The 21,356-nt window shown below is 39.9% G+C and overlaps 1 pseudogene; it reads right to left on the reverse strand.

Annotated features, from left to right (window-relative positions):
* LOC134565161 (inorganic pyrophosphatase-like) overlaps window positions 1-21,356 on the reverse strand; it is a 38,466-nt pseudogene that overhangs the window by 12,951 nt on the left and 4,159 nt on the right.

Below are 21,356 nucleotides of genomic sequence, written 5' to 3' on the forward strand. Positions count from 1 at the left end.
AAAAAACCCCAAAACACACAAACAAACAAAAAGCAACAACAACAAAATAAAGAAAGCAATCCAGCCAACACTAAACACCAGGACTTAGTGTTTCAGTCTGCAAGGAGCTTTTAGGTCCTTTCTCCAAGTTGCTTGGTCTAAAGTTGCTCCACTGATCCACTAATGGCCATCTGCCTAGCAACTGCCTGAGCAGAAACACAACAGCCACAAAGACAGATATTATTGAAATAGATAAATCTGAAGATGTCTAGTTCTAGTATAAAAGAAACTTTCTCACACAGCTGTCTGCATCTGACATTCAGCTTGTATTTGGTGAGAGATTGTCCCCATGCTCACCAGAATTAAGCGCTATTATTTCGGATTACCTTACAAAGTCAGTCCAAAAAGACACTGCCATTCCTACTGATGACACAGCTCACACTTAAACACAGTGCTAAGCATGGCCTATCATTCCTGGGTATTGGCACTGTAAACAAGAGTTTCTCACTGCTCTGTGTGAAAGAGAGAGTTCTAGGCAGGGTTTCCAATTTAAACCAGTATTTATCAATAAATGCCTGCAGGACACAGAGCAGTAGAGTGCTATGAATAAACAACGAGAAACACTCAGAAGTTGTGACTTCTCAGTTCTGAGTTCTGTGAAGTCTCAGAAAAATCAATTGCAGTTATGAGAACAATCACAATCCCAGAAGGAGAATATCCCAGGTACCTGGGGTGTGCTTAAAGAGACGAGAGCAGTTAACACATGGTGCGGGCTCAGGATGGGGTTTGCAAGTAATCACTGCTGTGATGTCTTGGAATTATCTTTTCCAAATGTTCACTGGGGGCTCTGCACATACTGAGCTGAAAGCAAATGTGATGATTCTCAGTGCAGTTGGAAATGTTTAACGAATGATACAGAAGTGACTGGAAAGGATTAGAAGGCAACACTTAGCCTCATCTTCCCCAGGAGGCCACCTCCATAACACAGCAGCACATCAATTACAGAGGGAGAGACTGGTTTTATCCATAGCTGCCATCCCTTTATGCTGAAATAATTAACAACTTTGGGAAGGGGGAAAAACAAGTATAAAAGGACATATTGTACTGTCTGCTCTGACAGATGTGTTTGTTTTCACACTGAAGAATGTTTGCTGTTAAACACTGCAAGCCAATCATATTCTCTGAAAGGAGATGGAGGCTTTTTTTCCTCCCCCTTTTCTTTCTTTTGTAAATCTTGGGCTGCAACTGCAATCCCAAAGGGAAATCATAATAAACTGGATAAATATTTCTACACTTCTCTGAATCTCAGGACAGTTCTCGAAGTTTTGCACATATTCCCTGATAAGAAAGGATGTACACAGGAATCAACTACAGGCAATGGTTTGCCTATTCCTCCCACTTCTTTAAAAAACCAGAGAGCGCTTTCAAATACAGACAGTTAACCTCAATTAATAAATAATATTGGAATAAACTGTCATAGTTTTTCCCCTGCTTTAGTGAACTCCTGAATTCTCTCACCCACTTTTCTGACCACATTCTCTCAGAAATTGCTAGGGAGAAAAGGTAAGTCTTTAAGCAGAACAGTGTCTAGAAATGAAGTGCTATTCACTTTTCTTTTAACTACTGACACTTATATTGCATTTTACTGCACATTACAGAGTGGTTTAAATTGATACTGGTATTAACAGCAAACTATTACTTACTCTTTCCTTAAGCTGAACTTCTTGATCTCTAACTGTCAAGGTAGTTAAAGAGTCATAAACACTATGCAGTAATTCATCTGCCCAATGATTTTAATCAGCATCAACCCAAGACTTTCCTTTTCTCAATCTCTTCTCCCCTTCTCTCCCCACAAGTCAAGTATTCTCCATGTGAAAGTAACCTGCAAGAAAACTGAGAATGAAGGGCTAGTCCAGTGACATTCAGAAAGCATGAAAAAAACCTCAATGGCTGAGAAACACACTTCCTTAAAAAGCTACTGGATTGCTCTATTCCTACAGAAAGGCCACTCTGCACCTTAGTGCTCTCTTACCAACAAAGAGCAGGCTCTCATTGTGCACACCTGATGGTATATATGGTTTTTGGTCTCCTAACAATCACTTTTAGATGAACATTCTCACTTAATTCTCATGATTCCCAGTAATATTCCATTTGAGGAAGCAAATCTCCATTTATCCAGAGAAAAACTGCACTTTACTTGTGCTGTAAAAACTTCCTGCAGTTTTTACACATCTGCAATCAGCATTACACCTCATGCTATTCACATGGACACACTTCAGTATTCAAGTTTCATTTGGATACCAGAAGGATGATCACAGGGAGGACAAGTCTGAGTAGGATATTTCCCCCTGCACAGATAGTCATCATCAAGGCTGACTAGGGTGAGCTGCATTTGCAGTTTACTTCGCAAATTTTCAAGCTGAAAGTTGAAACCTAATTATTCATACTAAGCAACAAATTCTGGAAGCAATCCTCTTAGAAGTGGCAAGACATTGGAAATGTACAGCTTTTTCAGAATGCAACACAACACCTGCAAATAGAAAATGAACAAATAGTTTCAAAAAGGATGATGGTAGTGTGCTACATAATGTAAGTGGGTAAATATGCACTATTACACAGGAGATAAGACTGTAATTATTGGAGGTCACTTTCTAAGGCAGTTGTGTTTCAGAAGTCATAACACACTCTGCATGACATGTCCTCTTGAAAGTCCAAGCAAACCATTTTAGAAGTTTAGTGTGAAAAAGCGCATATGCCCTCCTTGAAGGAAGCACCTGAGCTAAACAACAACAAAAGAAAAGTCTTGCCTTTCCACTGTCTGCCTCTTCTTATCCTGGGTGGCCTAAACTCAGGTACCATTCTGCTGTGCAAGTTTCTGACATAACTGCATTAAGAAAGACAAAGATACTTGCCATGGATTTTCTGAGCTTCTGGGTCATCTGCATTGATGGCAATTATCCAACAAACTGTCTCTCCTTCATCAACAAGAGCTAAAACACCCAAGACCTTCACCTGAACAATCTCACCAGAAGAACGAATCTGAAACATAATGTAATGCCACAAAGACTTGGAAAACAATATATAGAATTTCTCCTTCACCTTAAAAAAAACAGTTTTACATTTTTGACCACCAGGCAGTAACAGAATTGCAAGACAGATCTGCAAACCCAGTACACATCTCTAGTATTTCTAGCCTTTCTCCCATCATTACTATTCTCCAATCCTCAATTCTCCAGTAAGCACTTATTTAAGTAGACAAGTAGCTAATTTTTTTCCTTCCCTTTTACCGTAGTTGCCCCACACTTTCTTGGTCTTCCCTCCAAACTGCAAGTCAGATGTGTCTCACTCATTTTTTAACTTCTTCCTGTCCCTTGACTCTCTACTTTCTGAACTCAGGGTCCGAATTTCTGTCTTGCTATTCCTTCCTCTTGACTCCAATATACACATATAAACACATAGCACTCCCCCAGAAATATCAACACAACAATTTTTGCATTTTCTTTGGAACTTTCTCCCTACCAGCTAACATTTCCTCTTTAACTCTTTCTGGATCCCTTCAAAATAATCTTTAGGTTTCTTACCCCAAATAAAGCCACTTTCACTGAGGTCACCAATTAAATTTCCCCTTACCTAAATATCCTAAGAGATCCCTCTTTCAAACTCATCCATTTCATAATCCCATTTCTGATACACAGCATTGCTCCATTCTTTGCTGCCTCTAGATATGTAGAAATTTCTTTCAGAGAGCTAAACCTTTCATTTATACCTACTAATGGTGTTTGCTGTACCTCTTTTTCTTCCATCCACTCCATGACTCATAACTCTGCAACTCTGCAGCAGGTTCCTGTCTTCTCCAGAAAAGAGGATCTACTTCTGTTTGCACCCATAAGTAAACTCAAACCTACCTCCTTTGTGGGTCTGACTTTGTAATTCTAATGTGCATGATGCTGTCATATTTTGTCATCTTTCAGCAACCTATTCCTATCTCCAATACTGCTAACAGGGAAAAAAATAAATAAATCTTTTCCTTCCCAAAAAACCTTAACTCTCACCTTCTTCACTCAAAACTTACTGTCCAGCCACACAACTTCAGGATGTTGTTCTTTTATTTTCCCTTTTAACCAGTACAAAGACTTTACAAAATCCTACTTTCCCTCTCCTTTTAAAAATCCACCATTTCCTTACCTATTCTCTCCTTAGATCCTCTATTGATACTTTTGTCTGTCCGTAATGTTAACACATCTTTTCTTGTTTTCCATCTGACCTTCTCTTTCAAAAGTTGCTACCAAATTATTAAGTTAACCTTGATAAATTAAGTTAATCCTGATCAATACAAACCTTTGAACCTATTTCACAAACGTCAATGGGATCATTACTCCCACAACATCCTGTAATGTTATCCATATGGTTTGGAACTTCCCAGGTCTGCCAGGGGAAAGAAAACTATCAGTTACCAGCTGAATTGCAATTACAACTCACCTGTAAATTACAAAGATTTGCAAAAGTAACAATAAAAGCATCAGCTTTCTGAGAACAGGTTTGCTCAATGGGAGAAGAAAAAATAAACAGCCAGTGGACTGACAGAGTAACTCCCACTCAGGACAAGTGTCATGAGGATTACTGAGGACATACTTTTCCTGTATCAATGACTCAACAGATATACTTTACTCAATTGCAATGATTAAGGTATCAGAGGACTTTAAAAATAGATTTTTCTAGTTACTAGTGATAGTGGTATCAAGCTAGGACATCTTACAATTACATTTTGTTATACTTGTTAAATATGATGATGTTAACAAGTTGCTTTCTAAAACATCTAAGCTTGAGTTAACCACACTCCTACAAATAGATTTGTCAGCACCCAATTAGCTTTTTAAAGATTTTAGGTTTAGGTGTGAAGTATTTCTGAGTATTTTGAGACATGTACATTCCAAAGGACAGCTAAGAGTTTAAGACCAAAGAGGCAAGTTTAAACCCCTGCTCTGAGCACTGCACAAGCAAGTAATCCTAGCCAAGTTAGTATAACTTAATTACTACACAAGTACTTGTTTTTACTTTTACTGGTGAATAATGACTAACTCATTCTAGAGTTGAGAAGCTTTTCTAAGAATTGTGAGTCTAATTAAGTCTTGTTGAAAAGATTATATAAAACTTTCTTTACCAAAGAGCTATACTCCTGCTGTTCATGATCGTAATTCCACCTCAAACTTGTTCTTGAGAATTTGACTGATACTGGAAGGCAAAATGGTGAAAAGAATATGCTTAGCCGTTTAGGTAGCAGAATCATTACCAAAAAAACTGCTGAAGTGGAATCAAAAGAGAATTTAAACTTACTATTTATTTTTCCAGTACTCCTCACAGAATCAACTAGGATGGAAAAGACCTTAGAGATCATCAAGTCCAACCTATGACCTAACATCACCTCATCAACTAAACCATGGCACTGAGTGCCACGTCCAGTCTTTTTTTAGAGGACAATGTCTCCAGGGAAAAGGACTCCACCATCTCCCTGGGCAGCCCATTCCAATGGCCAGTTAGTCTTTCTGCAAAATTTTTTTTCTAATGTCTAGCCTAAAATTCTCCTTGCACAGCTTAAGACTGTGTCCTCTTGTCTTTCCGAAGTGTTTTTTATTTAGGGCTCCATTATATCAGTACTTCTCTTCTGCCCAGTCACACCTCCTCACCTCTAGGTTAGAAGGAAGGAATAGTATTGTTCTCTGGAAAGCATAGCAACTTCTGCTATTATAGCAAATAGTCTGATAAGTAAAAAATAAAAATGGCAATTATGTTCAGCTCTCCCCAGCTCACCAGGTAACAAGGCATGCCAAACATTTCTCCTGAGGAAAGTATTCTAAATCCAAAATAATGCACTTTGTGCAGGAAAATAGTCACATTTTCAAGTAATTCTGGCTTTACACTAAGGAACATATGAATTTCAAAACATTAAATGGAATTGTTGATCTCCAACTATATCTACTTGGAAACTTTGTCTACTGATACTGCTGACTGGACATGAACTTCACTGCTGTATTCAAGCACCGGCCTAGTATCTCCCCTCCAGGGATCAAACATGTAAGCAGATTTTTGAGACTCAACTTTGATTGCTTATACAGTTAAGTGCAAAGAAAATAAACTACTCTTTTCAAGCTCCATCATGTTCCTCAGTACTGACTGAAGTCTAAAGTGTCATTCACTGAAATGAAAATTTTTAAACTTTTCATTATGCTCAAAAATTTCAGCCATTAGTTAGGCTTTTTCAAGGCTCACATTTTGAATGTGTCTTGGTTTGAAAGACAGGTATCTGCTAGGAAGGGGGCAGGACTTCTCCAGAGATGGAGAATTTGAATCCCCTCACTCCAAATTATTCTAATTTAGAAAATTAAAGGGGCTTTCAGACAAAGGTATGGGGATAGGAATAACAGTTCTTTACTAGTATATATGACAAAACAACAAACAAACAACAACTACAGCATTAGTAATAAACAGAACGAAGAACTTTGAGGGCTTTCTTTTACAAAAAGTCTGGGACTCTGAGAGGCTGAGCTGGAGGGGTGGAAAGTCCCAGGCTGGTGGATGAGATGAGGAGCTCTGCACTGGTAGCTGGAGCAGCAGGGAGTGTCCTGGCAGGGTTGCGCAGTGCAGGGCTACAGAGTAGCAGGAAAATCTCAAAGCCCCAAAGAAGCAGTGGCGGTGGGGGGAGGGCTGGAGAAAGCAAGCTCAGGATTCCCGGGTACACGAGCAGATTACAGTAGATTTCCCAGGACGAGGCAGAGGCAGAGTGATGGCTATGAACTCTTCCTGCAGCGAGGGGCAGCTTGACTGTCTTCCTCGGCGCTGTGAGCAAGAGAGAGCCCCCCCCCCAGCTCATTTTACCTTTCCCAAAGCCTGCGTTATCTCTCTCCTCTGAGGGACACTCTCATAGACTTAAAAACAATAGGTGTAGCTTTGTGCTGCCATGTCCTTCAACTACTATCTTTGTTCTGGCTAAGTACTGTCATTAGGGTTTCTTAGAAACTTATGGGAAAAAATTCTGTAAGTGAAAAAGAGGCAAATCTAACCCCCAACAGTGTCATGATCAGTAAAGTCTCACAGTTCAGAGGAAAGTTAAGGAAAGCAGTTGAGGCTTAATCTAAAAAAGAACAGCCCTTGCGTTCCTTTTTGTTAAAGATATTGAGAAATCTCAATTAAAATTTAAGCTGCAGTACATGAAAATCCTAAATGAGTTTTAAATAAATGCCTTGTTTAAGCAGAAAAGGTCTACTTGACAAAGTATTCTTGAATGGCAGACCATGACAGTTTAATTCTGTCACTACAGTACAGAGACACAGACTAAAGATTTGAGATTTTTTGATTATTTAACTCCTTCCTGAAAATACGGCTCATATTTACTCCCACACCCAAATTCTGGTCAATATTTATGGGCACAATAAAGTTCAACATAAAAAAAATCCTAATTTACAAATGTATCAAAGAGAATCACCCCTCTTGCAGCTGATTTGCATTTAGGCAGTATCCAAGATTTACAAGGCAATTTACACAGAAGACAGAAAACTTTCACCATTATAACAAAAATGTTACCTGTGGGAGGGCACCATAATTCCATATATAACCCTTGTGAGGAAAGATATTTGCCACATATTGAAGCTTGCCCTTCTTTATATCATGTTTAATGGGATTCAATGGCTCCTCAGTGGCAATCTAAGCAGAACGTGAAAAAGGGCAGGAGAGGTGGGGAGAGGGAGAGAGAGAAGGAGAATGTTAAAATGGAAAGCAATTCGTTCCATACACAACCAGTGAGAAAGATCCATCTGGCAGCACATGCTTGTGGTTTGAGGATTAATAAAATATGATAGCCTCACTCTGAATCTCAAGGGTCATATTCAAAAAGCAGCTTATTCAGGTATTAAATAATGCTGTAAAGTATGCAAGAAAAAAATTAATCTAAATGAGAAAGTAATACATTTCTAAGGAGAGTGTCATTGGCAAACATAAAAACTGAAAGGAACTTAAGTCAGAAGCTCTTGCACTTTATACAAGTTCAACAGACATGCAAATGGTGGCGCATCTTCCAACAACAGGGGTTTTGACAGCCACGGGGGAAATATTTCACGTTCTTGCCCTCTGCTCCTTGCTCTCCAATCGCAAACACCCCTTCTTTCCATCACCTCTCAGCATACAAATGCTTTTTCACAAGCACAAGTTCCTCATAGTCATTAAATGCCAACTTAATGCAGATTTGGAACAAGTTAAGCTACCATTTGAAGAGGGCATTCTTATTCCTAAAGAAGCACTGACAGAAGAGCTGAACCACAGCTGAACAGTAACATCCTATCCCAAAGCCCATACACAAACCACACACATATAGCCACTGCCTGAGTTACCCACCACAGCTAATTCACACTTTAACCACCCTTTGACACTCCTCACCACAGTCCAACCCATGTTAGCTTGGCTCTTGCTTATAAACACTCATCTGAGTTGCAAAACATTTGTTACAGACTCAAGTGGTGCATTGCTTCCCTGCACAAGCACGCAGCCCTCAGTCCGTGTTCATTTTATATCTCTGTCCTTTATCTGCAGCACCATCACCAAAGCCATTCCCTAAGAAATTCCACCTTTTAGAACCACACCAACCTGCCAATAGTATGTACTCATTCCAAAAGTAAACCTTCCCCAAAACCAAGAGGAAGGTTGACACATTTCTGGCTTCACACTGGATTCTACCTGCTTCTGGTCATAACCGAACAGTAAAGAGCTCAAATATGCCACCTGGGACACTGACAGAAGTGAAGCTCAGCAATGCGCTTAGTTCATGGGAACTGCAACAGAGGAGTAACTGAGAGCAGCAAGGGAAGAACAGAAATGTAATGAGGTGATGAGCAGAACATCTGTTGTAGGAAATGTAACACAGTGGGTTATACTCATCCTAATGCAAGGCTTAATGTCCTGCAGTCTCCATTGGATGTGAGATCAGCAGACAAGATCTGGTAACAGCAGATATTGGCATCTTACCATGGTCTGGACTGAAGGACTGCCAAGATGATTGATGCAGCAAATTTTAAGGATATTAAAAGTTAAATATTAGGGAATTACATCTAGTCTCCTCCATCAAACCCAAAAAGTCTAAAATCAATGATTTCTAAGCCTAACAGGACATACTTTTCTACCTTTGACATAATGTGCTGAAAGAAGCAGAGGGAAGACCAACCTGAGCTTTAGGCAGAGTTCAAGTAGCATTGTCAAAGGGATCCTCTGCAAAAGAGAACTCAGCTACCACAATAAATCATGAGCTTAAAACAAAGGGTAAATATCTGAGGTAACCCTGCTTGAAGAGAAACAGCTGTGATGGCAAGCGCAGTTCTATCATTAGGGAAAGGAGAAAAAATTCTCAAATAACAGGCTAAGGAGGTTCTTTGATATTATTTTCAATAATTAAAAGATTTAATAGCTCAACCACAAACTTCCTTAAAAGCATCTGGGAAGCATCCCTAAAATTAATACAAATGTTAAGGAAGACAGGACATATCCTGGTGAGATCTGTTGTTTCACAAACACTACAGATGATTTTACTAGTTGTAAAATATCTTCCTGCAGGAGTTACTACTTTCAATCAGTGAAGTCCCCAAATTTATTTTTTTTTTTTTTTTTTTGGTCATAAGGAAATGCTCTTTCAGTTGCAACTCCATTTGTCAGGATTTGGCCTAGCACACTACACAGTGGAAATGATGAATTAAATCATCTGAGTGGAATACTCCATAAGCAAGCAAGAGTTAGTCTAAATGCTGGAAAACATCCTAAAAATCAGTACTCCAGGACTCTGCTGCAGATATGCTGCACTCTGCAGTCAGAGGGCTGTCAAGAAGCAGGGACCATCTGCTTTTCCTGTTTCCACCAAGAAAACAATTAGAAGCTCAACACTTTTATAATTGCAAGGAAAGCATATGCACCACTTCAAACCAATTTTTTAACAGAGAACATTTTAATGTGCAAAGAGCAATCTGAACTGTGATTAAACTCTGCCTACTGGAAACCGCTGCATTGTCATAACTTCCACAAATAGCTATATAATCAAGGTATTTTTCTTAATTACCTCCATTTTTGTGTTAGTCCAACGAGGAACTTCTACAATCATATTAAACAGGATCTAAAACAAAAAAATAGTGACAGAACTGAAAATAAATTCCACTTGGCAATTAGTATTTTACTAATTTGTGTTACAAATTCTCTCCTGTGCATTCAGTAGCAACATAGACCATTTCTGTGTTTCAGACACTTTTCTTTGTACAGTTCCTTTAGTTCAACCTCTATGGTTCATCCTTTTCTTGTTGTAGTTTAAATTTTTGGGGAGTCCCCGGGGACTGCCCCCCGGGAGATCCCCGGGGTCCTAGGGTCGCAGGTGTTCCCATGCTGGCAGGCAAAGAGACTTCAGATGGCTGCTGAGGTGCTGATGGGATGAGGGTTTATTCAAAGTCTCACTCCAGGCAGGGAGCATGGTCCTGCGGGACAGGGGGAAGGGAAGGGGAGAGGGGGAAGGGGGGAGAGGGAAGGGGAGCGTCTGGAGACCTCCAGGGGGAAGAAGGGCAAAGAGGCCGAGCCTTCTGCCTTTGCATTCTTAACACAGAGGTTCAAAGTAGGCGTGGTAAGATTCTACAGCCAATGAGGTTACAGATACACGATACTGCAGGGAGGGTACAGACTTGGGATAAACCATACATTTTCCAGGGGTGAACCAGAGCAAACCGTTTCAATAAAATGCAATCCCACATTTCCCCATGTCACCCCTTTAAGAATATGGACAAAACAAGCAATGGAAATGCACCTAATGTTTTTTGTTCCCATGTCAGTATTACCCTTCACAAAATGTTCAGGATGTCTATAGAATGGTTTGCCATGAGGCAGTGGTTCAGTCTACTAGTCAAAGGGGACTGAATGTTTCTGTCGGATAGAGTTAGCTTCCCTTAAGCAGTGGAAAGGAGATTGTTTTGGGTTTTTCCCCCCCAAGGATTTCTTCTTTCAGGCTCTCCTCTTTTGCCTTACTATTTTTTAAAAACTTTTAAAAATCTGGTTCAAGTGAGCTGCTAGTAATCCGAAAGTGATGCCAGAGGAAGGACATGGACACAGACACCTCACATTTGCATTATCCGTCTTCCTAACAGAAACAAAGTGAAAGTCTTTTAAGAAGGCACTGTGGGAGGAAAAAAAAATAAACATGTAAACTTTCATGTTTTTAGAAGAAAAATAAGCAGTCTACACCTTCTTACTGAGGAGGTTAAAGCAACACTTTCCAAAGAGAAAAATTCTGTCTAACTGCCATTAGATTTCTTCTTATGAAGCTGAGTTAAGCACTACCAAGGAGTAGAGTATTATTGAATTGGGTAACTAGAACAAACCATCAAGCAAAGTCTACAACCTGTTTTAGACTACTACAATAACCCCAAAATATCACATTGCCTGGGACATCTCTTCACAGCTAAGGAAAACTCATATTGGTATTAGCAATTGCAATGGGTCAGGAAAGACAAAATAAGTTTTTGCAGAAATTTGTAAGAAAAAATATGAAGTTGAACCAAGTGAAGACTTGCACTGACTCTAACTACACCACAATTAAGGCTCCAGTGAACCCTAAAATACTTTTATTTTTGCTCCCTGCAGCTGCAACAAACAAATACCATTATCAGGGTCATTGTCACAGTCTGACTAAAGTAATTCCAATGGTTCTATGATCATCTCCCCTCAAACAAATCTGGAATGTGGAAAGCAAGAAAGCAAAGGAAAATCCCAACTGTCACTCAGCATTTCTACTATGAGATCACAAGCTATGCACAATACTGACAGCCAATTCCGAATAAATTTAAACTATATTTGCCATCCCTAAGTACTGTGCCCATACTGCAATCAGTGGCATGTCAGATGGAGTCACTTCTCCCAATCAGGTCATGGCCAAATAAAAAAAGATTTAAAAAAAAGAAAGAGAAAAAGGAGAAAGGTTTCAGATAAGTCTCAGTTTCATAAAATACACCTTATGTATATAAGAACAGTTGAAATAAAAGTAGAGGGTTCAAAAATGTCAACACTGAGCAAGCAGAACAAAGCAAAATACACACATGAACAGGTAAGAGAAGGGTTGGAAGAGAGCCAAATAAAGTCTGCACATCCATCTGGGAAACACTTGGAAAATAAATGCACAGTATGAAAGCCAGTGTTGACAAGAAACTCTTAGGGACCTGCCAAGCGGGTCAAATAATTGTTATGACTGGTAGCTACAGGCAGAAAACTTACAAACTGCTAGAATTATATAGGATGTCTTCCCCTCCACCACAGTCCTGTATTTTTTTTTGTTGTTTAGATGCTGCCATATGCTTTCCTGACCATGTAGAATGCAAAGGCTTCAGCAGCCTCTATGCTTGGTTTTGAGCTTTTAATTAGTCAACAGTTAGTCCAGGTCTTCAACAAATCAGCTGTCGAGGCTGGACTACACTGGACTGAAATTACTGAAATACTACTCTCATAAACATAATAAAACCACTTGGACTCAGCTTGAAGAGCAGGCCCTTATAATTTGTGGTATCAGTCAAATGTGAATTGTCAAGAGTCTTAAATGTGACAGCCTGACAGATTAATTTGTATCAAAAAAAAACCCCAAAAAATATCCCCAAAAGTACCCTCTCTAATGCTAAGCTGCCAAAAGCATTTACAAAAGATTAATGACTTCATTCAGTGTTTACATTTAAAGAGAAAAAGTTTCATTTATAGGGCAATCAAATTTTCACAGTGGTGAGACTAGATTCACTCATATGGAAAGGAGAGCACATACTAGATATTTTGACAGATTGAAAGAGAACTAGACTACCTGTTTTTTTAAGATTTTTTTTTCCTTCTCTTTCCTATCTTGTTTTCCTCCTTGGCTAAGTATCACACAGGAATGTTTCCATCACTCTTTTTTTCCCAGACCAAGCACCTATTCTTTCTAACCATTTGAAAGTTGTGTCCCATCCCTTGCTGAAAACTGTCTCAGCATCAGCTGAAAACAGAAATGTGTCAGACACCACCTGTCTTCACAGATTACCAACTGCATGTGTCATTCAGTGGTTAATTTAGGCTGGTGAATGCATCTGGTAATTGATATTTTTATCTTAGATCAGTAAAATAAAAAATTCCACCTCACCAACCCCCTAAGTAAGCACTTCGACCCCCTCAAGCAATGGCAAGGGTCTTTCAACAGCCCATTTGACACACCTTCAAATCACAGAAAGATGATCTCTCATTAAACAAAAACTATTGTTAGCGAAGTTTACCATTTAACTGCCTTAGCACAACAGCAGTCAACTGGCCTGCCTGAGATCACTGTAGTCCAGATTTAACCCAGCTCTGCAAGTGCCTCATGTAGAAGGGACTCCATGAGCGCCAACCAACCATGCAACAGGCCAGAAGGAGTTGTTCCTCCAGGCAGACTCCTGTCAACTCTGCTGGCTGACAGTTTCCTCAGGATAGTATTCTCGGAGCATGCAAGAAAAGAGGAGGAAACAGTGTCCTAAATTCAGAAAAGGGACAGAATCCATCTGCTAGGGAAAGGGAGCTGAAGACCCCAGAGAGACACTCAATCCGGGGTATCGCATAGCTTGTTTGACTTGGGGTCAATGCGAACACAAGGCAGATATTTGTACTTTAACTCATTATACCCTGAAGAGGTGATGGGGGCAGAGGAGGTGTGGAATCTACTTACTCAACACAGGGAAGTCAAAAGTACATTTCCTAATTCCTACAACTGCATAAAAAAATCAGCAGAAAAATACATCAGTAGGAACAACCAGTATGTCTAAATAATACCCTTCATTTCCTAAGAACTACACCATAAGTAGATTACATGGGAACTCACGTAGGTTGTAACTGTTTGCTTTAAAGGGGTGTTGTTGCTATGGTTTTCGGACGGCACAGAAATAACAACATGACTCTCCATGATGGTAAAGATGAGAGCAAACTTTATTCTTCTAAATTCTACTTTTATAGAGTAGTTCGGTACAAAGAACATGATTGGTTATTCAGCGTCTACACCCTTTAGTAAACATTTCTTTCCAGTAAACATGTTGGAAAAACACCACCTGCGGATGGTTTCTCACTTCCCAAGGTTTGTTTGAATTCCTCCTTTAGATTTCTCAGGCTAACATGAGAAAGTTGCTCATGTGCCTTTCACACAGACACTAGCAGAGCCTGAAGCCTAAATTCAGACCAATGTCAGGCCCAGAGGGTGTTGTCTTTAACACTTCTTGGTACCTTCCTGCATTCTATTTCAGCTGAACATCATTTTTATTGGATCATGATATAGTTTTTGCTGAGACAAGCAAAAAAGTCTCTCACAGAGAAAACAGGAACAGTTTTTGAAATTAAAAAAAGACAAAGATAAAAAGATATACAAAAATACTTCAGCATATTTGTACAGCAAGTATTGAGAAAAGCAAGGAAAATACAGACTATTGTACCCAGGTAAACTGCTAGTCATCATTCTCTCCTCTAAGACTAATGGCCAAAAAACCCAGCTAGTTCTGGCTGTACAGATTCTTAAAGAAAATAACTCATTTTGATCTGAGGTTGTTCTTAGAAACCTGAGTATCGGAAGGGAAAAAAATTCATGACCTTTCTGATGCCTGCCTTTCTGGACAGTCCTATATCCCTCTCAAAACCAATTCTTCCTAACCCAACTTTCTCTTTCTTGTTCAACCAGTTTCTTTCCCAGTCATTCCAAGTTCCTTATTTCAAACACTTGAGGGAAGGGTTTTGAATAGGTATGATTTTGCTCAAGGGTTGCAACCCTTAATGCTTAGCTTTGAAGGTTCAGATAATTTGAAGCAGAAGTAGAGTAACCTCTATATATTGCAATTTGTCATCCCCATGCATGACAAGATATGCTAAAGCTTACAGTTACTTTGGTAGGTTTTATAGTAGAATGCTTAAAAAACTCTAAAAGCAGTAGAGGAAGCATTTGGGGGCTGCTGACTCTTCGTCATAGAGAAGTTCTGAGTCCAGAAGAAAGAAAGAAGAAAAAGCAGCTACCATTTCCTTTCTATTCCTGTCTGCTCATTTGCAATCTGGCAGGGATTCTCATCAGCCATCAACTGAACATGGCAGCATGCACCTGAGGACTAACAAGAATGAAAATAATAAGCTACAGTCTAGCACTAGTGTGAACAAAGGGTGATGTTTAAAAGGAAGAAAGAAAAGAAAAAAAGGGAAAAAAACAGGAGAAGCTAAATATGGACTGTTATAAACCCACATAACCCGTTTATTGCAATTACAAAGTCAGATAAACTGCTCACAGTATAGCATAATCCTTACTGCAATTGTATTTGTTCTTATGCTGCAAAACTGTGTAATTACTGTTTCATTTTTAAACTGTTAATTGTCATATGTCATATTTCTCTTCTCACATTCTAACGAAAAGGGGGTGAATTTGTGGAATTGCATTTTATTTAAATGGTATGCTCTGGCTCACCCCTCGAAGTGTATGGATTGTCCAGTCTGTAACCTCCCCTGCAGTATCATGTATCTCTAAACCCATTGGCCTGAGAATCTATCCACGCCCATTTCGAAACTCCCTGATAAAGGTGCAAATGGAGAGGGCTTGCCCTCTTTGCCCTGGAAGCCTCCGGAGGCTCTGCTCCTCTCCCCTTCCCTCTCCCCCCCTCCTTCCCCCTCTCCCTCAGTGACCATGCTGCCTTCCTGGGGTCGAACTCCAAATAAATCCTCATCTCATCAGCACCTCACCAGCCATCTAGAGTCTCCTTGCCTGCCTGCATGCGAACACCCACGAACCTAAGGACCCGGGGGGCTCCCGGGGAACCCTCCCTGGGGACCCCCCAAAATCTAAACTACAACAGACTGTCATTAAATATATCCAGATATAAATGGAGTGGGACTTCCTTATAAAATGAGTAGCCATGTTATAAGCATTCCCAATGTAACACTTGCTATTAGGTATTTGCCAATTAAAACATCAAACCAGGTGCCAGTAACATCTGAACACCAAAGAGAACGTGGAATTTCTCCAATATAAATTAACATGCCGCACAGCAAAAGAGGAATGCAATGTTCAGCATAAACGCAGAGTGCCTGCAGTCCCTTCACAGTGTACTTCCCTCCTGTCATACTGGAAAGGGAATCATGAACACTACGTAGGTACAGGTAGGCTTTACACACAGGAATCTCACTGGTGTCAGGCATGTTCTCTGATAAACCAGTTATAGGACACATTCACCTGCAAAACTGCGCAGTGTACAACCCTGACATGGATAAATATGAAACCTTGGTTTTCTCAAGTTTAAGGAACCATTTATTTGAAGTTGAGTTGGATCAAATCATTGAAATCATTACTTTCTCAGTAAACCAACAGTATTCTGGGTAGATTTCAACTGGACTGATGAGTGAAGATTACTCCTACTCTCAGCATTTGTTCATCTGTAAGAACACAAAGCAAAGCTGCATCTAATGGACAAATCCATAGCAAAAGTCTGGGCAAGTTCAAGCATCAGGGTGAAAGATTACCTGACAGCCTTAAATTTGGAACACAAATCCCTGACCACATAATGGACACACTGTAGCCTAGGTTGAATATACTGAAAAACTGTCTAACATCACCAAGGACAGTTACAGAGACTGTAGTTAAGGCAGAATACAAAGTCAGTACAAAGTGCGCACCTGTTCTGCATGGAAAATGACGACAGTTTCTCCCTTCTTATGAAGTATACCAACTTTAGCAAATGACATCTCTGACACCAGATTTGAACAGTGCTGGAAGCACAAGGTCCTCTATCAGATCACCTATGCAGACTGCACAACCGCTCTAATGACCCCTTAAATCTCACCTGACTAATTAATCTATCAGACTGACTAGGTAATTTATCAAAAGTTTTTGGCTTGTGGAAGCATTTCAGCTGAAGTCTGCAAGGGCATTCTAGCACTGTGCAATCCACAGGATGCAACAAAAAAAACCTGCCTTGTTTCTCTTTCTTTCTATTTTTTTTTCAAATGCTTTTGTGAATGTCTGCAAGTCAAAGGACTATAAACTCTACATGCTTGGACAGACTCCTTACCAGGGCCAACATATGAAACACTGTATTTCAAGAACACCTGGGTCCTCTGAATGACACCACATGTGAATACTTTTCCAAAGATATACAATGACAAGTAGATAAGAAACCCTACTACAGCAGGGAACATGTCACATTTGCCTTGAAAAGAAAATTATGACCTCTTCAAACCTTCTTTCTGCCAAACAAGGAAGACCATATTCAACAGTCAGGGTCTGACAGTGTTGACTGTAACCCTAGTGGAAACATCCGCTTTTCCAGACAGAGATGTGCAATTTTTAAACCTGTCACAGAGATTTACTTAAAGAGGAGTGGATTCAAAGTTCTTGCAATGCTTAAGGCAATGCAGGGGTTCAGACTGCAAGCTGCTAATAATTTCATGACTGGAGCTGACTTAGTTTTTTCAGCATGGTTTCTGCCTCAAAGTAACTTCTTTCTTGTCCTGAAACAGCCAAAAACCATCTGCAAAAGCAAAAAGGTCAGTTGTCAGCAGTGTCCACAAAGCTAAATTTGACTGAGATTTGGGAAGGTCTGAAATGTTACAAGAAATAGTTGAACTAGTGAAAACAGTTTCCCTTAGAAACTACAAACTGAGACTGCAAAACAGCGGACGCAGACTTGTAGGATGTGAGTTCTCTATCCTACTAACAATGACAGCTGAAACTCCTCTACTTTGAGACCTTTTTTCTGGCATCAGGGACACCAAGGACAATTTAAAGTAGATTAGACTGACTAAAAAGACTCCTGCAAAATTATCTTCATTTTCCATAGCTAGACTGCCATCTGATAAACACCAGCTCAGCATAATTTACAAACTTAATTTAATTTAACTCTTAAGAGGACTTGCTCTTGTCCAGAGTAACAAATAACTGCCACCCTGAAAGTGTAAGTTTCAAAGATGCATTTCCAGGGCAAGAAGAACTATCACTTTTGAATTCCGATCAAATTCAGTGCAAGGATCAACTGAGTAACACTTATCAATAGCAGCCTTTGCATTCTGTTAGGGGTTAGATTTGCCTCTTTTTCACTTACAGAATTTTTTCCCATAAATTTCTAAGAAACCTTAATGACAGTACTTAAAACAAAGAGGAGTAGTTGAAGGACATGGCAGCACAAGGCTACACCTATTGTTTTTGAGTCTCTGGGAGTGTCCCTCAGAGGGGAGAGATAACGCAGGCTTTGGGAAAGGTAAAAAGACAGAGCTGGGGGCGGGGCGGAGGGCTCTCTCTTGCTCTCAGCATCAAGGAAGACAGTCAAGCTGCCCCTCGCTGCAGGAAGAGTTCACAGCCATCACTCTGCCTCGTCCTGGGAAATCTATTGTAATCTGCTGGTGTACCCAGAAATCCTGAGCTCCTTTTCTACAGCCCTCCCCCCACCGCCGCTGTTTCTTTGGAGCTTTGAGGCTCTCCTGCTACTCTGTAGCCCTGCACTGCCCAGCCCTGCCAGGGCACCCCCTGCTGCTCCAGCTACCAGCGCAGAGCTCCTCATCTCATCCACCAGCCTGGGACTTTCCACCCTTCCAGCTCAGCCTCTCAGAGTCCTGCAGGGGCTCCGAGATCAAACTGCCCCGGGCTTTTTTGTGAAAGAAAGCCCTCAAGGTTCTTGGTTCTGTTTATTATTAATGCTGTAGTTGTTGTTTGTTTGTTTGTTGTTTTGTCATATATACTAGTAAAGAACTGTTATTCCTATCCCCATACCTTTGTCTGAAAGCCCCTTTAATTTTCTAAATTAGAATAATTTGGAGGGAGGGGATTTGAATTCTCCATCTCTAGGGAGGTCCTGCCCCCTTCCTAGCAGATACCTGTCTTTCAAACCAAGACACATTCCTAGACAAGAACAAGGAGTCTAGGGCTTGAAAGGTCTTCTGAAATCAGTACATGACATTAAATTCCTCATTTTCCCTTTATTCCCTGATTAAGCTAAGCCTTCCTTGCTTACAAGCACACAAGGATGCATCTCTCATCAGGCAAGGTGAGGAGAGCCCAAGGATCATGATGAAAAAGGTGTTCTCACATTTCACTAAGTAAAGATCAAGCAAGTTCGGGAAGCTTACAGCCTGCACATCTGTTTGCCTAATTGTATCAAAAGCCTGCTAGGATTGAAATGCACATTTGCCTTTGCTCATTTTCTGTAGTTCTATTAAACCACAATCCAGAGCTGTCTCACAGCAGGAATTATGTGAAGTAGCTCTGGAGGCTACACTGGCTGGGGAAGCAAGAGCTGCTCATCTTCACTGGCAATTTATCCCCTTTTCCACAGGCTACTAGAAACATGGTTTTCAACAAGCTACCATGCTCTTCACAGCACAGACAAATGCAGTTTTGAACGGTTTCAGATGCTGCATGAAATGTCTTTGCACCAGTCAGTATTTATAAGCAGCTAAGACACAATACTTGACTTGCCAGCAGGAGCTGTAAATAAGAATTGATGTTGCAAGACAATAATTTTTGATAAAAGTCTACTGGCACGTACTCTTTCTCCTGAATAAATCCTGTTTCAGGCATGATTCTACATCTTCTAAACAGTACCTAAATGGGCATCAAGCTACAGAAAATCTAAAAAGCATTATTAGGCATTGTAGCTTGAATAAATCACAGAGCAAAGGGAGAGGAAACACGTAGCGCAGGATTGTGTGGGGACTGCCGTACAGCACAAGAACCAGTGCACCACACACTGGCTGCAAAACTATGAGAACCCAGACAGTTAGTTCTTTCACATCTGACGGGTAGCTACAGTTTTGCAATATGACTGGCCAAACAGATAGGAGAAGGTAAGGATTGGGACACACACCTGCCCACACACATATAGTGGCCTTAAAGCATAGTTTGGCTCATTTTTTTCCTATCATATTATTTTACTAAGTTTTAGATGAGCCTATGCCAGGCAAAGCACAGCAAAAAATGTTATATTTTGGAAAAGACACTTGGATAAACAAATCTTGTTTCACAGAAAAAGTCTGAGCAGATCTTCCATGTTTTCTAGGCTTCTATTCGCCTTAACTTCAGTCCTGGATAATGCTGAACCATTAGCAGATGTGGTTTTTCTCCCTTTGGGTTTCCCAGCTGAGTATAGAAAACAATATAGCCTCAGTTCTAAAAAGCAGATGCTCAGTATAATTTCTGCCCTAACATACTTAGGGTTTCTCAAGTTCTGTATATAAACCAAAGATTATCCACAGTCAGAATAATGAATATTTCATTAAGGGAGGTTTTCTGAACGCAATAGCAAAAAAGATAACACATACACTGCAAAAGTCATAACAAACCTTTGAAAGACTAGCATAAGTGTTTGCCTTTGCAAACATCTTGATGAATAAAGGAATTCTGACATTTCTGGTCCGTTCAAAGAGGAGAATATTAAATCCCTTTAAGTCTTCTCCTAAAAGACTAGCATTTGAAGATATGTTAACTATATTCCGTGAGAGCAAGTTCACTTTGCAGAAAAGTGATGTTGGGAAGGAAATAGAGGAAATAGTTGGGGAAAAAAAAAAAAAGCAAGAAAAAAACCTTAACTGTACCTCAGATCCAGTAGTCTTTGACCTCTTTGCAGGGATTTCTTTATCCTATAGGGAAAGAGTGAAGTAAAGAAGTGTGTAAAGAACACTAGAGAGCAACACTATATTCACATAAATACAGGCAACAGTACTTTGCAATGCAATTGAAACATCGCTTTGTGAGCACAAAGGCCTAAATTATATCTTTTAAAAGTAAGTACTCAGTTCTGTTTCATTGAGAAATTCTAATCTTCGAGACATTAACAAAGTAAGATAAAAAAATGTACAAGGACACATCCACTTTCTCCCAGCTATTAAGAAATTTAATCAGCGATGTAGGTCTGTACTCAAGTGATTAAAAACAGTCATCCTTCTGTACAGTTGAAGAAGACAAAAATCAATCCAAAATAAACAAAACCAGTATGAAAAATGAGGCTGGATTTATCCATCATAAAGTCCACAAATCTTAGATGAGGGGATGGAAAGACTAACATACAACTCCTTAAGTCATCCTCTTGCAAACAAGGCAAAATTAACAGACACCTTAACCATGACTTCCCTTCTTGCTCACCTTTTAGGCCCTATATCAGGTGAAATGCTATTTACCCACTCACACACCAAAATGAAAGTCTCTCCACATTCATCAGACATTGCTGTACTCTAATTTAACCTACTGATAAAATCACAGGCTATAACCTACTCCTCCAAACTTTTAACTCTAGATGCAGGGACAGCAAGGCCTTCAGGGAACATGTGATGAAAATGCCCATTGCTTTTGCAGCAATAGCACAGACTGAACATGG

This window comes from Prinia subflava, assembly GCF_021018805.1.
Source record: "Prinia subflava isolate CZ2003 ecotype Zambia chromosome W unlocalized genomic scaffold, Cam_Psub_1.2 scaffold_37_NEW, whole genome shotgun sequence".
Taxonomy (NCBI): Eukaryota; Metazoa; Chordata; class Aves; order Passeriformes; family Cisticolidae; genus Prinia; species Prinia subflava.